A 17,708-nucleotide genomic window follows, 5' to 3' on the forward strand; every position below is an offset into this window, starting at 1 on the left:
TGGTGAAACGCTCCAAAGAGCGACGAATTTAAGCAAAGAAGCATTGCAGTATATTGCCAATATGGGTAAAACATAGAAACAAAGAGTCATTTCGAGTTGATGGTTCGTTAATCGCTGGAAATTGTGTGTTTGACACAGAGAGTTAATTAAATCTGATCTTTTAAGTCCGACTTTTTTCACTCTTCTTTTTCTGATTTTTGCTTTGTGTAATTCGGTAATTTGATTCATCAGTTGCGTTGGTAAACGAAGCTTTGCTTGGTAACTGATATAGACAATCGCATGCATAATTTATGTTAAGCCATTCTGAAGCACATCATGACATAATACAAACGAACATTATCGTAACGGGCTGATGAGCATCCAACCTTCTTTCTCACCATTGGTTCCCATCGCGGCAAATGTGACGTTTCGTGACCTTTCAGCCTAAAAGCGATTTTTTTTTTCTTTGAAAAAACTTATCGATTCATGGTTGAATCGAGAGAAAAAAAAACTGAGAACTTAAATCATCTCATATTTCTTCATTAGAGCTCATAATATCGTCATTTTCTATTGAAAACCAAAGCGTTTAAATCAATGTTTTTTGGATGTTTTTTCTTTCACCATGAAAAAAATGTCATTTCTTTTGTAGTAGTTCGGTGAACAAAAAAGAGAAAAGATGAATGCCGACTTTTAAAACAGCCATCAATTCTAATGATGACCATTTTTCTACTCCAACACCTCTGAACAGATTTATCCAATGGAAAATATAATGTTTTGAATCGGTATGAAAACCGGCTTTGTTAATGCGGTGGTTTAATTTTTTCCTCCATCTTGCCCGATATGATTGATACGGAATGAGTTTTTTTTTTCAACTCAAATTCCATTAACGAGTGCACTTAATGCGATTGAAAAGATGAGCTGATGAAACCGATTGATGAAAAGACTGCGTCGAATTCATTGAAAAAAAAAAAAAAAAAAACAAATCTCATCCGTGTTCGTGAGCATATTTATCAATATTTTCATTAGCATGCACTTCGTATAAATTAATACATTTTTAGTTTGAGTATTTGAACAACAGTGACGAGGTTGTGCAAATATTTTATGTTATGTGATATTGTATAATTGCCAAGAACGGCGGTAATTGGCCGTTCATTTACAAAATTCATATTTTTTTCCATTGTGCATAAGTAATCGATATATTTGAAACTTACCAAAACAACGAAAATTTGTCGATGTGATGTGTCAGCAGCTCTTGATGCTCTTCAATAGTTGGCTCCTCAATGTTTCGTCATTGAATCGGAAGCCCACTTGACGAAAAGTGGTGTAATAATGAAATCAAACTGGAACAAATAGACCTGCAACAGATGAAATGAAGAGAAAAAAAAACCGTCATGAGACCAAATGAGAATACAATTCCGTTGGGCAATCAATTTCAATAGCATGTAATAGCGGTAATTGTAATGGTTAGTTGTGGCTTCTGCTTCTAACATTTTCGAGTATTATTTCGGTGAGTGTTTGTTATTTGAATTTGTATGTTTTGTTTTTTTGCATATATATTTATTTTAAACAAGCGTATACATGTTTAAGTGATAATCATTCAGTCAATTCTCACAATAATTTTTTCGACATTGCCCATTGTACACTGAGGTGTTTTTTTTCTCGTTTGTGTACTTGAGGTTGGCGCTCGCCTTTGGACAGCTAATTGTTTAGTTTGGCCAGTGATTGGCAAATTGCAGTGCACGATTTTTATTTCTTTCGTTTGTTGTTATTTTTATTACTCCATGAACACATTGAACGTCGTTATTTCTTTTTCTCTTTTGCAATTATCGAACTTACTCGCACAGTGATATAAAACAACACACAATGGAACAGCTGAAATTAAAAGAAAAATGCCAACATTTCGCGTATTCTTGATGGCTTTCGTAGTTAAGTAATGCATAATGGGGTTTTTGTTCAAACATTTTTTTTCACACAATCACTCTAAAATGGGATTGAAATTGTCGGCGGCAAACGGCAACGATGATGATTACTGTTTTGTTGCCATCGTAACTGCACATATTCAATATAAATTAGTGTGCGATGTCGAGCACATTCAACGAATGGGAAATGAGTGCGCGCTTAACATAATTAACAGCTACCGATCGGAATTGTAACTTACAATTCGTAAGATGTCCCCAATTGAATTGCGAACAAGTGTTTTTAACATTCGATTTTCTGCATGGATAAAAGTCATTTCGCTGCCGAAGAATCGATAAAATGAAATGAACGTAATTTGAAAATGAAAAACTTGAACAAATGAAACAATTCAATTTCATTATAGGATCGCAATGATTGCGGCAATGTTTCCTCGTTTCGCTTCTGAATCTCACAAATCGAAAAGAAGAATTTTATAACATAAATCCCAGTGTGATAAGGAAAATAAATGCTATAATATAATTGGATAATTATCCAATCCAATTTGTCACGGTTTTTAAATACATTCATTTGTCGTCGTCGTGGCCGTCGCCTGAATGGGATAGCCATTACGACATTGATTGAACATGTATCGGCATAATCCATATTTATACCTAGCTACTGCTACTCAATGATAAATTACATAGAACCCATTCTATGTAGCTGTGTGTATCGCTTTGAAGGCATTTCGATCTCTTTTCCCGGCTCAATGCCGACTCATTAATTCGAAATTATCGAAATCGATTGTATGTGTGTGTGTGAGCACGCTCTCGCTCGCGAAATCTCATCTGTTCTAATCGAATGTCTGCACGGCACGAACAACAGTACCAACAATACATAAAGAAGAATTTTATGATAGTTGCCTTTTTTATTATTGTTAATAAAAAAAAACAATGGAAAAAATGGCATCGGAAACATTAATGTTGTAATATTTCAGCACTCACACAACACTCTCTCAAAGCCTCAATCCATAAAATGTTAGTGCAGTTAAGTAAATCGGATCAAAAACGCCCAACAGCGATTCGTTTGATATGTTGAAATTATGAGTCAAATGAAATGCATGAGTTTTTATCTGTCGAACGGAACATTTATGTGGATTGTGTCAATCTATATGTGCAAAGAGGGTAAGTGTCAAATTCGATATTATTTGTGAAATTGTTTGTAGCCACAAATCGAAATTGAGATGTTGAGTTGGGAAGTAACAAAATCCATTTCAGCTGCTACTTGATCCACTCGTACAACAAATACGAGAATAACAAGATGAAGTACCACAACGGCATAACACATTTTGCATCCGTTGATACATTTTTTTCGATAGTTCTGAAATTCCCCTCAAGCGTATTGCCATTCGAAATGACTAGGAAACTAATGCACAGTCGAGGAAAAAAATGCGAAATCAAAATGCAATGCGTTCTGTCAGCACTTAATCGCGACCATAAATCGTTAAGGTCGTATTCTGCGCACATACACACACACACAGCGAGAGAGAGAGAGAGAAAACGCAGACCAAAAGTTGAAAACGGCAGTTAGAAACGAAATATGTGAGTTGAAGTAAATGGTTTGCAGACAAAGCATTTCATTTAACACATTACGGGTTGATTTTTAGCATCACAGGCAATGTGTTCGTTTAATACCCACCTTTCAACTGATTTTCAATTTCAAGATTTTCGGAAAGCCCAATTTTCTCTTTCATTCTTTCTCTCTTTATCCTTTCCTTTCTCTCTGTGTGCATACAATGGTTCAGAGCATAGACAATAAATTTCACTGAAGCCAAACGACTTCGGGTGAATTCGAATTGAGCCTCTGGCCTAAGCACAGCACTATAGTAATGGGAATTTCAATGCGATCTTTTATTATTTTTTTCATCTCGTCTGTGTAATTCCATTTTCATTGGATTTTGCCACCATTTGTTCGCACTTAACCAACATCACTCTTAAGCCTATTATTTATATTTTTTTCGTTTGCTTGTTTACTTTGAATCACGTTTGCATGTGGTTTTTGATTCTATTTTTCGTTTTTATACACTCGAAAAACACAATAGTGTCTGTTTGTTTTTGATACCCTCTAATTCTATAGTGTGAATGAAACATGTACGATCGTAATAGCAGTAGCAATCAATCTCGTTTAGTAGGGGCTATTTTAAGTATCTTCCCTCTTGGATTTTCGCTTTCAAATTACCAATATTTCATTTTCAAATGAGAACTCAACACATGTGGCGTCAACACATACCCGTTTGCATTTATATACAAAATGAAATATATTTCAAAATTAAAATACAGAGAGTGCATTTAAGAGGATTGTATCGATTTTAATGAAGTTCGTTTCAATTTTCAATGGAATTGAAACATCATGAGTCAAATGAATTTTAAAAATAATACCACATTCTCTTGATTTAGAATCTATTTTACGTGAAACGTCCAATTTGCTTTTTCCAAAACCAGTTTATTTTGAACTAGGTGGTCTTTACAAACAAACATAGATGAAATTGTAAGGATTATTATTCTGTCGAAGATTTAATTTACTTGGAAAAACCACTCTATTGGCAAAATACAGAAGAATTGGTTTTTTTTCACCTCCTTCGGTTTCTTCTACGTCTTATTTCATTAGTAAATGAAGAAAGTAAACTTGTAGAGGATAAAGCAATTGCAAGATAAAGAGAGCGAGAGAGGAGGAGATGGGTGGACAGAAAAAGAACATGCTGTTCGAAACAAACATTAAATAAAAAGTTATTGCCATCAAAATACGTATAATGTGTATTATTTTGCAATTGCCATTCTCGGTAGATTGACGGGTATCACGCACCGCTACATTGTTGTATTGCAACCTGAGTCGAAGTGTGTTTGAATGGGAAACAAAAAATAAATATTCATTCCGTATCCAGGTTACCACAACCGCACTCACTTACGAATACGGGAAATTACGACGCAGCGGTTCAAGATTTACCATAAAAATACTGACGGCTAATTTGAAAAAAAAAAATGTCGATCATAGAATGAAGTACGTCTCATTTCTGTGTACAAAATATCACCTTAATCGCCGACATTCAACCGTCATTGTTACACCGGGTGAACGAAATATACAATATCGAAAGCGGATCACACAGGTTTTGTCTGTTATTAATTGGACCGGCTTCAGTCAAATGACGTACAATAATGAAAAACAGTGTTTTCGAAACGAGTTCAAAGCAGAGAAAAAAATCAACAAAGAAGAAATACGGCTTCCTTCGTTTGGTTTTTGATCATAAATAAAAATGAAAATGATTAATCGCTTCTCTTTCGATTCAACTTAACAAAACTGTTAACAAAAGTGGATCGATCCTGTTTTCACTGTAACTTTTAAGAAATAGTTGAATTGCTTAATTTATGGCTGGACATTTAGTCGATCGTTCGTTATAGATTCCAATTTATATTGGATACACACATACATCTTGAGATATTTATCCTGCGTGGAAAATAAAATGCTTTCGAAGATACGATAAATTTCACTATTATGGTAGGTTCGTTAATTCGTTCCACTCCCGACCCGTTTGGTTTGCATTGTTTACCTGCATTTACGAAAGCATGTAATCCCGGCGCAAGTAATAATGGAAAATAAAAACGACGAAGAAAAGAATCATGATATTATTTATCATTCGAATTTTTTCCTTTTGTTCGAGACTTTTTTTATGGAAAGGTATCGAAAAAAAACCACAATTCATTGTATGGATATTACCTCCTTTTCATAGAATAAGGTTGAATAAAAATCATAAATCTGGAAATTTAACATGTGGTTTTTCGTTTACGTCATTGAACACTGCCGGTGCTACACCGTAGAGGGTATTCAATTAAAGCTAGAAAATGATTCTTGTCAAAATACTCTTTAGCTAAAGCATTTAGTCGATCATTGATCGAACATGGTCTTTATATGATTTACATTCACTTTCATTTATTCGACCATTCTTTTTACTTGAATTTAATTACTTGACGACATGCGCCTTTTTTACGATCGTCTCATATGTCCACTGCAATGTGTTAAATGATAATGGCAACTGAAACAATTGTAAAATGTAAATGCATTCGCCATTTTTGGGGTTAAGTAAATGTTTGTATTGTTGCTGAAATGTGTTGAAATGAAACGGCTGCACTTTAATATGACCTAGAGACATTTTTCTTACTTGAATACCATATCAATTGAAACATTTTTTTTGAATTCGAATACGGACCACTGCTGACATTGACTTTTTGCTTATTTATTTGTTTCTACCGCCTTTTTTTGTTATTGTAAACGAAACAATTCTACTTACAATTCAACTTTCATACGAATGTCATTCGAGACGGTGTTTCAACAGCACCGTTCTAAATTTTACACATGAACAATTGTAATACACTTCATGAACCCTTGTCTATCTACTAAGATACTGTGTGCGCACATCTGAATGCTCTGGGATGCACATCAAAAAGTCATAGCAAAGGTTTCTCTATTGCTCAACAAATTTTAGCTCGATATAAATTTAAAGCAATTCCTGAATGGTTTCTTCAGACATTTTGTTGTGTATTTTATGTGCAAGTTTTCCAAAAGTACTCTTAATGTTTTTTCAAAAAACAAAATAGAATACTCGACACATTTTCACCGACAGAAAACAAAAAGTGAATGCACACCGAAAAACAAAAACGACGAGAAAAACGAAAGCAAAGCGCGTTAATGCGTTTCAATGCAAGTGAAATAAAATCCATAAGCCGCTGGCACAGACACAAACGGTTTTCAAAACTGAAAATGCACACAATGGTAGCTCAAGAGGTAAGATGAGCTGCACGAGTTAAAACTGTTGTAAACTGATAACGATGATATGTTTTTTTAATTATGAAGTCAAACAGCAGTATGATGGCAGTTATTTTATACCGTATACATCACAAAGATACTTTATTTGTTATTCTCTCTGGTCTGACAAGTAAAAGTCGGTGCACTGGAGTGGAGGAAGATGAATATTGATTTCAGTCTTTTGTCGTTTATACGGTACATGTTGTTTTTGGAAACTTATTCTTTGAATATATTAAATTTCCACCGATGTGGCTAACAGAAACCAAAAGTGGCACTCACCAAATAGTCGAATTACTTTTAGTGTAATAATTCCATGGCGGTAATTGCAATGCACAATGCATACATTTACACGCACGACAACAAAAAACAACAAACATACGGAGAGACGCATGATATATTCATACGCTGACATTTTCCGAGCGCGGCATTTTCCGAATTCCATGCATCGAGATGAACAAGAGAGAAATGTCCCAAAAACATTGGAATTAACGAGCAGCGCAAAAGTTTTCCTTCTCGACTAAATTTATGGTTTAATCTAAATTTACGACGTTGAATAAAAGGAGACTTTTCAACTTGGCGAACAAGTCAAGCCGCGCTTTTCCATCCGCTTTAAATTTGATATTATTATTGCTGAGAGAAAAAAAATGCACCAATGGCGGCGACAAAATTGAAATATGAATATAAGAAAATATTCGCTCAGAAAAACAAAAAATAATTTTCACTAACCGAGAACATGTCGAGAACTTATGTGAGCGAGGTAACAATTAGTGAAACCACTACACCGAAGAAACAAAAAAAAAAACGAAGCCTGAGAAAGTTTTCTTTTTTTCTATAGAAACGCGCAAAAAAAGTTCTTGCGTGAATTTACATTTAAAAAAAAAATGAAAAAAAATCAACTACAACCACACCATTTCCTCGCTATTTTCGCAGAATATTTTCTTTTTCGCGTAATCACTTTCGCCCGTTTTGATCATGCTCAAGAATGTGAACATATTTGGCCTCACACATAAAAAGGTGCTATTTTATGTGAATTTAAATGAGCCAACGTATCTTCGCCTGTTTAATGAGTGTACGGTGTGTGTGTAGCTTGGGATCGACTTGACGAAAAACAAAATACCAACAAGAAATTACAAGAGCACCCAGAAATACTACTATAATGGTTGGATATTCTTCTTCATGCTCGTTTAACTGAATGAGTATGAATTGATGCAATTTGCTACGTTATTTCATTTTAGATCAAATAAACAATGATAATTACAAGATGCACGGTGAATCACAGTGCCAGTGACTGTGCATGAAGTAAAAACGCATTCAATGCAAAAACAAGAACAAAAACTTCAATTGCGCTCGGCTATTGAACAACAGCCACAATATTGATGGCAAGAAGAGTGAGAGATATCTTTTACATTTGCGCATTTGGTCGTGCGAAATCGATAAAAAGTGAAAAGAACACGGTGTATGCGCACGGTGTGTTGCACAAAAGCAAATACGAAGTGAGTACGCATAACTGCATACACACGGCGAAGGCAAATCAAAATAGACGCACGAAATCTAGCTCGGCAAAAGGAAAGAAGTGATTACAGTAGCTTCAAAAGAAATCAAAAGAAATGAAAGAAAATCAAACAACAAATGATGAATCAAAGCGTAAGAGTGAACAATACGCTTGAGACGCTCTAAATAGTTGCGCACAAATTAATTACATTTGGAAACGGTTCAATTGCAATATAGGTAACGATTCTACTTTGGAGCGATTGTTTTTTTTTTCTTCTTCATTCAAACTTTATTCTGCTCGTCGTTCAATCATAGACGCAATGGCGATATAATAAATGCACTGCAAATTGCAGTCTACAATCACGCAATTTGTTTACGAGAGCACCAAATCGAACAAATTGATTGGAAAATGATTTCGTTTGTTGTTGAATGGTGTGTACGGGCTCGTGCGAGTGCTTAAAAAACGTACTATCTTGCTCATTGGCTCTCTTCAATCGATTTTTCTTTTATAAAAACACGCATTTGAAAGAAAAATTGAAATGGCATGCATACAAGATTGCGAAAAGGCCGATAGAAAAGTTATTTTCAAATCAACATCATCATCGTCTTTGTCGTCATTGAATAAATGATTGCATACAAATCGATTGAATTCTTTAGTGCATTCGTAATCATCTTTTCACTATAAAATTTCATCGTCTTGCATTTTTCCAACAAGCAATTTTCTTTTCCAACAAAACTACCATGCTGCCGACCATTTTCATTCATTCAAAAGCAACAGACAACATATTCCACCAAAGCTCACTCTGAAAAATAAACTAGATATCAACTCAATTGCTGAGAACTTTTTCTGTCAATTTTTATGTTATTACAGACTTATTGCACTCGGAAATGGCACAGCAGCAATTTGATAGCCTGGTCAAAGCAACAAACGATGACGAGGACGACGACAACGAAACAAAAAAAACTGTTCATAGAAATTCTAATGTACATTGAAATACGAGCACACCAGCACACCAGCTACAATGTTTATTTAATGATAATAAGAGACGTCGAAGGAGAAAAAAACGAAAACAAGAGCAAAAATAGTTTAATAACATGCAATTTTATCGTCGGACTCATGATGTTCCCTCATCAACATGAATCATTAAGTAAATATTATGAAAAATGTGCGAGCTGAAAAAACTGATAGTTTTTTGTTTGATGTGCCGGTTAAAATATCAAAGTAAGGTTTTACTTGTTATTTAAACATTGGTAGTCGCAAACATCTTGAATGGACAACTATAATTTAATTAGAATGGTTGCTCTTTTGTTAAAATGTAGAGCGCATACATTTAATCCATCAAAAGATCTGGCGACATTTATTAAACGGCACACTTGTATCAATTCATCTTCATGGTTGTCACCGCAAATCGTTTAAACATATACCATTGAGTCTTGAAAATGTAAATCGATGTATAGTCGATAATTTTATGAAATTGATCTATCACGACATAATGACATTTGCATCGACATTTGTTGCACACAAACAAACAGTGAATGCATTTAACATTAATCGGAAGCAGTGATGGCAGTTAGCTAATCTACATTTCATATTTGAGATGTGTTGAATCGTTTTGAATATTTGAGATGGATTGAAATGTGATGTGCTGTGGAATGTGCACCGAAATTACATTTCAGTTTGAACCATCCATAATGCAAATAAACTGGTAAAATTGACTTGAGCAGTTTCATTGACAATGTCTCCATGAAAATTACCAAGCCATTTAATGTGCATTTTGTGTCGATGACACACAATACATTTCACAGCCTTACACCAAATGGAATTGACCTAAATTTTGCTCGACATCAAAATAATTTATACGTAATTATGGGTGCGTGTTATCTCTCGAAATCGAAAATCGGTGCCATGAGGTGATAAATTGTATGATTCATTTGTATTAGACTGTAGTCGCAAATCAAAATCTAATCTCCAGGCTTTTATTAGTTAAGCACATTGTTTAATAACCAAACGGATGCAAGTTACATGTATATATCCATAACACAAGTGTGGCACTTAGTGAAACCAGTGTCCAATACAATGATAGCAAAGAAACTGCTCTCTTTCTCTCGCTCACAGCTCAAATTAATTGGATTCATATCGGAGTTTACACGCAATTAGAATCAGTGTACAATGTAAAATGTTCGTAATAGGGCCAGATAGCTCGTCTTCTTCGGCAATTGTATCCATGTGTGTGTGTGTCTGTGTGGTAATTTGCCAATATGCACATTGCTTCACCTTCATATACGATCTAAAATAGCAAACTCAACGTGATCTGTGTGTTTGTGTAACAAATGCATGCAAACTGGATGATTACGAATGCATTTGGCATATATTCTCTCTCGTATTGAGAAAGAAAGAGCAAACCAAATGGAAATGCAATCGATCGTAACACAAAACCTCAAGCACACAAATACGCACACATGTATAACTTGCATACACAAAATTGATGCACATAAATATACCTAAGCATGCTATTTAGATATTAACCCATTTCATTTGCCGAAGATTATGTGAAAATCGTAATATGAAGACGAAGAAATTTCAACGCATTTTCATTGCATGTGCATAAATCCCATAGAACTTTATCATTGCGATGGTGCATGTGCGAGTGAGAGCGCGCGTGTGTATGTCGGTGAAAGATTGAGTTCGTGTATTGCGGTTTTTGTGCGGCTGATTATAAATTCATAGAAGAATTGTGAAACAACAGCCACGCAAAAACAAGCGCTAGAACAATCAATTGGAATTTTCAATTTGGAGCAACCAACAATGAAAAGTGTTTACTTCAACTGCCGCTGTTTGCTGTCTGAATGCATAGAACCGAAAACGGAACAAGTTCTAGTGGCTTCGTTTTTTTACGGTTCCGTATTGTGTTGTTGTTCTTTTTTTTTCTTATTTCTTTCTCGCGCGCAAATTATAATTATGTTATTTATACGGCATTTACTTCGTTTAAACTACTCATTTGGCAGCAGGAAAAAAAACTTAGCAACTGTCGAATAGGGAAAATAAGATGGTTATAAAAAAAAATATGTACACAGAACGATGAGTGAAAACGATTACAATTTGTTATGAAAATGTTCTTGATTTTGTTGGTTGGCTCGTTACTCGTTTGTGGTTTTTTTTTTTCATTTCATCGTTGACTTTGGTTAACATTCACTAAGCGAAAAAAAAAGATTCAATTTCCGCAATAGTGTTCAGGCTTAAGCAGCAACAATGAGAATGATCAAGCATATTATACGACCTGTTGAACTGATTCAACAGCAAACCATTTTTAGTTTGTTACCTTTTTTTTTGTTCCTTCACTTCTTAGCCATTCTCTTAAATTATTTTCATGTGTGTTTGCATGTGTTCATGAAAAACTTAAACCCATTAAATTAGAACTGTGTACGTGTTTCATTTCAAGCTTTGATTACATGCTCATCAGATTCATATACGAGGAAATTTGTTTCGGCGGTTTCAATCAAAAGTGGTTTTCAGTCAGAGAGCACAAACATAAAGAAACAGCATAAATAGGCTTGAAATCACAGAATCTGTATTCTTTTATGTGTAATTTTTGTGGGAATTCAAGATAACCGAAACAAACCAAACCAAACCGAAGCGAACAATCATCTAAAATGCTCATTATAACTCATTACTAATGAATACAGTTGCAAATACCACGTAGTACAAACATTTGAACGGAGTAAACAACAATTATTTGCTACCTGATTTGTGATGCGTCAATTTGTTATGGTGATGACTGGACAAAATGAAATAGACGATTATTATCTTGTCTTACACACACTCACACATGTACACGTACTACGTACGTGAACCATCTCTCCTACTGCACTGCCTAAACACAGAATTTCCAAAGAAAATGAAATGCCATTGTTATTCTGTTCAACAAGAATAAATATTGTGTTTGCAGACAATTGAATTGAGCATCATGAATCGGAACAAAAGTTTTGGACTGTCCACAAGTAAATAATGCTATAATACAATGTATGACACCTAATTTTCAGTTTGAAATATCTATAACTGCGTCAAAAATCACACGTCATATTTAATAAGGCTAATTTTATTGATTCCGTGTATTCGGTCCATGCAAACGTTTTTTTTTTCGCACCGAATGTCGTTTAGAAAAATATATATTTACCAATAATTGTTTCGGCCTTGAGAGTTCGCCAAGTCATTACGTATCTTGCCTTTAAAAAAAACGAAGCATTCGGCTCACGTAATGTTCACTTTGTGTTTTTTATTTATTTTGGTATTGAATTGGATTTTCGATATTATTTCCCACTTTTGGTTTCTTGATTTTGTACTTTGTTGTTGCGGGCGGATCGATTTATGTAAGCATCCAAAAATAGCTGTGCAAGCGATCCATTTGTTGTCAATTGCATCCGATTCAATCTGAAGATAAAGTGTCTCTCACACCAGTGACAATACATAAATGTCAGAAAAACCTGAAATGGTTGTGTTGCCACAGAGTCGCATTTGATGCTGTGAATCCATTTCCATCCAGTCAATAATGTTTGGCATATCGAGTTTCCGAAACAGCACACTCCATCAGGGCAAAAAATGAGCAAGACGAGAAAGAAAAAATAACACTGAATACTAGTGCACGACCTTTGTGCAATCACAACGACATGCATCGAGATGATCCCTGAATTGCGGTGAGCGAGAAACAAAAATCGCTCTTGATGCATCAAGAACTAAGAAAATAGGAGGAGAGCTTGCGCAAATATATTTTAATGAATTCCATGGCAATGTCTGCACCCGATTCGTGCAGCATATATTGTTATCAAGTTTTGCAATTGTTAACACATACACACACACAGTGTCAACAGTGCGTCTTTGGTTTTTCATACTCTTACTTTTACATCGTCGATATACTCATTCAAATGAATTATTTATGGATTGCCCTTAAATGTACAGCTGATAAAAACAAAAATTCGAAGCGAAAAAATAAACGAGAGCAACAACGAAAAAACTGTCGAAGAAGAATGCAGATGCAAACAAAAGCGAATCTGAGAGAATAAAGAACAGGAAAACCAAGCGATTGGCAGGGCAAAAAACACACGAAGGAATTGAGTTTTCATGTAAATGCCAGTAATCAGGAGCGACGGTAGGAAACAAAAACACGCCGAGTGTCTGATTGTATGAGCATTTTTCACTACCAAGGCATTCTACTCTCTGATCACAATCACTTTTTGTTGTTCCTGTTGATTTCAACGTTGTATTTGTAATTTTTGCCTTATGCATAAGCAAATGCGAATTGATTTGACATAGACCGTCAAATCGAACGCCAGGCGAGAATGCATCGAAAAACCACTTTAGCCAATTGAAACGAAAGGCAAATGCAAAAACATAATTTTAATGTTAAACAAGCAATTTAAACGAAAATACTTTGCTTCGAAAGTAAATTAGCTATTTTATAATGAAACTCATAATTTCGATAATGAGCTTAAATGAATGATTGCTGCGTCTACTTGTGCTGGTGGTTATGCTTTTCCAATCGCAAACACACCCAAGGCAAATTATGAATGCCAACGTCCAGCCGACACTCTAAACGGTTTAATACACTCCAAAGAACAATCAAGAGGAGGACGGCTGCCGTCACGGCCCGCAGCTAAATTATGGAAAATGGTTTCAATGACGAGAATAAATACAACGAATTCAATCATCAAAGAAATTTCAATTTCAATTGTTAAATCATACTTGCCATCGATGTTTAAATGCATCATAAATTATTTGAAGACCTGGCGGTTTTAAACGGTTTTGTAAAATCTATGTCAATAGTTTTTTCTTCGTGTTATTAGTCATATAAAATCAATAAAGTTTTTTTATGCGACTTCCATGGAAGTATGAATATTAAAAGTTTTTCTTTTGATGGAAAAAAGCAGCTCATCACCGAAAGCAGACAATGTGGTTTTCTCTCGACTACATATTTTGTCCGACAACTATTCAACAACTTTTGAAAATAAAAACCTTCACTCACAATAAACGAGTTGGACGAAAGAATTTTCAACTTACCCCCGCCGCCTGACAATCCTAAAACTGGCTTGAACAACTCAACAAAAAATAAATGCACAAAATATATTCATATTTTTTTGTATCAAAATCTATTCAAATGATAATTTCATTCATAAACTTGGTTTTTTATCGCTTTTTATCGTTGAGAAAGGTGCCATTTTGTGTCATCCAACCGAATTTTCATTTAAAGTTTTTCGTTTAATTTGAAAATATATGAAAATAGTTGACCACGTTATAATCGCAACAAATGGCCGAAAGTCAGACCCTAGTCTAAAGTACATACTTTATTTAGTGGTACACAAATGAGGTTCTCATAAAGTGCATCAAAAGAGGGAAAAAGGTATCGTCATCATCATCTGTGTAGTGTGTTGATAACGGTCAACTTTTCGTGTGTTACATTTGAAAACATTTAACTTTGGACCACAGGCAAACTATGAAACTGTTTTCCCTAAATCGAAAATGAACAATTTTACCTTTATACGCCCAATTCAATGTGCGATGAACATTTGTTGTGGTGTTATATTTGTTTTTCGGCATTTTGTAAAGTCGTTAACGTATCTTGTAGCAACTTCATAGATCACACACACGCACTTGTAGTCGTTTTTTTCTTCTTATGAAATGGTCAAGCGTTACGAAACCAGCCAGAGAAATAGAAAAAAAAAAAAATCGAATCGAAAATGAGCGATAGAATATCGTGATAAATTGTATGTATGGACGATAAATTTTGTTGGAGGAGCCTACACGACGCACACACAGCATGTGAACAAATTGATTGAATGAGTGGCCGTCTAAGCATACTATTAACGTCTCTCTCACAATCTCTTCTACTATTTTATAATGTTTAAAAAAACAACAACTTTCAACATACTAGAGCGCGAGAGTGATCGATCCACTCAATTCATATTATTACATTCACTTAAAAGATTTGCTAGTTCATTGAAATATTTTCGACTTTTATATGTTCTTTTCTTCAATCTATTAGTTGAGAGCGACAGGAATAAAAAAAAAAACGAAACAAACCCATTGATTTATTACTGAATAATAATTGTATCGCCTTTCCAACAAAGGTATCGTTTTTTTATGACTAAACATTTGCTCGGTCAAATCAAAATTTACCGGATTGAACCTAAGTAATTTAGTTTGTTTTTTTTTTGTCTCGTTACTGCATTGAAGCAGCCATACGAATACAATGAATTTAAATGGAATGCCAAATAGAAACAAATATGTGAACGAAAATTGAAAAATGAAGTAACACAGATACCAGCCCAGTTACAAATTTGAAACGAAAAGTCATTTGTTATTCTGGGAAGAGATGTCAAATGTCGTTTGACACTGATTTTACATTAATTTGTAACCGTGTGGAATCGCATTCATTCATTCGGTATGTATAGAATTGAATTTTAGTGTTTTGCTTCGATTTCAGCCAAATTTAACAATCCAACATCACTCAATGTAAAAAACACTATGTCAATAGCAGCTTTTCGTGTAGCACTGCACCATCACTGACTGCATTGATTTATCCGGATTGACTGAAAGAATGCAAGTCAGAATAAAATTGTTGCCATTTTTTTGCTGTTCACTATCTCAAAATGACTGCGGGAGTAAACTGAGCATTCATCGCGCTTTCGGGCAAACTCTGCTCGTGTTACGTTCTTTTTTTCTATGTTTGTTTCACAAGCATTTCATATATTGTCGTCAAGCTTTTGGTGTTTGTCTACGAGAAATTTTTCCATAATTTCCGCCAATTTTTTCTTCACAATTGTTTTGGAGGAAAAGAAAACAGAAATAGATAGAGAAGATTATTTTGATATAGCTTGACATAATTTCCATGTGAAGCATTTTGTTTAAGCTTTGCGCTGCTGAACTTTTGTGCACTGAACCTTGTACATTTAGTATGTGATGTGACTCGAAGCGTATGCTTAATGATTTTTGATCACCGATACAGATACGATGGCTTTTGTGTCAATTCACTCGATACACCCAACATAACTTGCACAATCTACCGCAGTAATAGCTCAATTTATACAAAGTAAAATAATGCTTCTGCAGTATGAGCTTCTGGTTCGTGTTGCTCCATTAAATAGAAAAAACACAAATCTCAAACTAGAATCGAGCAAAACAAATAGACAGTGAATTGTAACTGTTTCATGACATTGATAAGTTGTTTCACCAGAATAAATCATTTTTCACATAAATTTTCACGAAAAACACAATTGTGTTGCTCAACATGCATACGTGTGTTTTGTGTGAGTGGTTGCAGCCTGCAACCAACGAAAATCATTTATTATTTGGCATTCGAATTTCTCTCGACTTTATGAATTGAATGCGAAATTCTGGTGAAATGCCAAATTTGCACAAAACAATTGAAAATGTGCTTGTTTTATTGTTTCAACAATTCTATCATCATTTATCATTTGGAATGAATGGAAAAAATGGCCGCAAAACCAGCAATAAAAAAACACGAAACTCACTTCGAGAAGTAGAAATTATTTTGTGATTTGAGTAAAGTTCAAATTGATGGATGCGAAGTAAAAAGTGGACATAAAGTCTACAAAAGTGGAAATGACTTTTAATCCTAGCGTCGGTTAGAATGCACGTTTCAGCTGCCAGTTGGTCAATTGGCAGAATTTCCAAGATGGAAAAGAAAATACCATCAAGACTTATGACTTATCTTGAGATAATTCTCGTGCATTCAGAGATAGAGAAAGAACTTCACACAAAGCAGACAACAAAAGAAGAAAGAACCGTCGTACGAGCAACAACAACAACAAAAAAAACGACGGAGGACGAAACTTATTATAAATAATTGTATTGAAATTCATGAGCGAAAAAAAGGTATCCAACACGAACCAATAACAATGTGTAGTAATATATTGCAGAGATCGTGTGCAATGAACTGTGCACCTCGAATGCAATTTTCTATCGTAATTTATTTGTTCTATTCCGAAAATTGATGTGTATTTTACTCTCGAACAAATAAATCATCGTAATCATGGCTCTAGGTGAGTCCGTTGACTTTTAAAATTGATTGCAGCACACCTAAGCATACATTTCAAAATCCATATGAAATTCGCCAATGCGCTGCCGTTCACTTATTCTTTGCTTAGGCCGTTTCAAGCATTGCATGAATTCTAAATCGTTTTGCTGGAATTTCATTTTTCGCTCACCGATTTGCCGACTTAGAGAAAATAGCCAAGCCATTTTGATGTTCTAAAGCCTTTTGTCTTTTCGAAAATCAAACACAAACAAAAGAATAACAACAAAATCGATTCAATGGGAACATTCGTTGCGGTCACGTTGAACAGTCTATATAAACAATTTTAGTCATTATTTCGAAAGTTTATAATGCACTGGCGCCACACAACATCATTCTATAGCATTGGGTGACTTGGGTGTTTGCATAAGATAATGTGATACAATCGTCCCACAAAAAGTT

General features: G+C 34.7%; 1 protein-coding gene across 5 annotated transcripts in view; it reads right to left on the reverse strand.

Annotated features, from left to right (window-relative positions):
* The window catches only part of LOC116339922, a 65,461-nt gene that overhangs the window by 37,085 nt on the left and 10,668 nt on the right, over window positions 1-17,708 (reverse strand). For all 5 annotated transcript variants that reach the window (XM_031766029.1, XM_031766028.1, XM_031766025.1 and 2 more), the window contains one exon: window positions 1,191-1,334. The gene's annotated coding sequence lies outside the window, so the exon portion shown is untranslated. The remainder of the gene's footprint in view (window positions 1-1,190; window positions 1,335-17,708) is intronic.

Source organism: Contarinia nasturtii, unplaced genomic scaffold (assembly GCF_009176525.2).
Source record: "Contarinia nasturtii isolate CC-2019 unplaced genomic scaffold, AAFC_CNas_1.1 Cnas_scaffold_533, whole genome shotgun sequence".
Lineage (NCBI taxonomy): Eukaryota > Metazoa > Arthropoda > Insecta > Diptera > Cecidomyiidae > Contarinia > Contarinia nasturtii.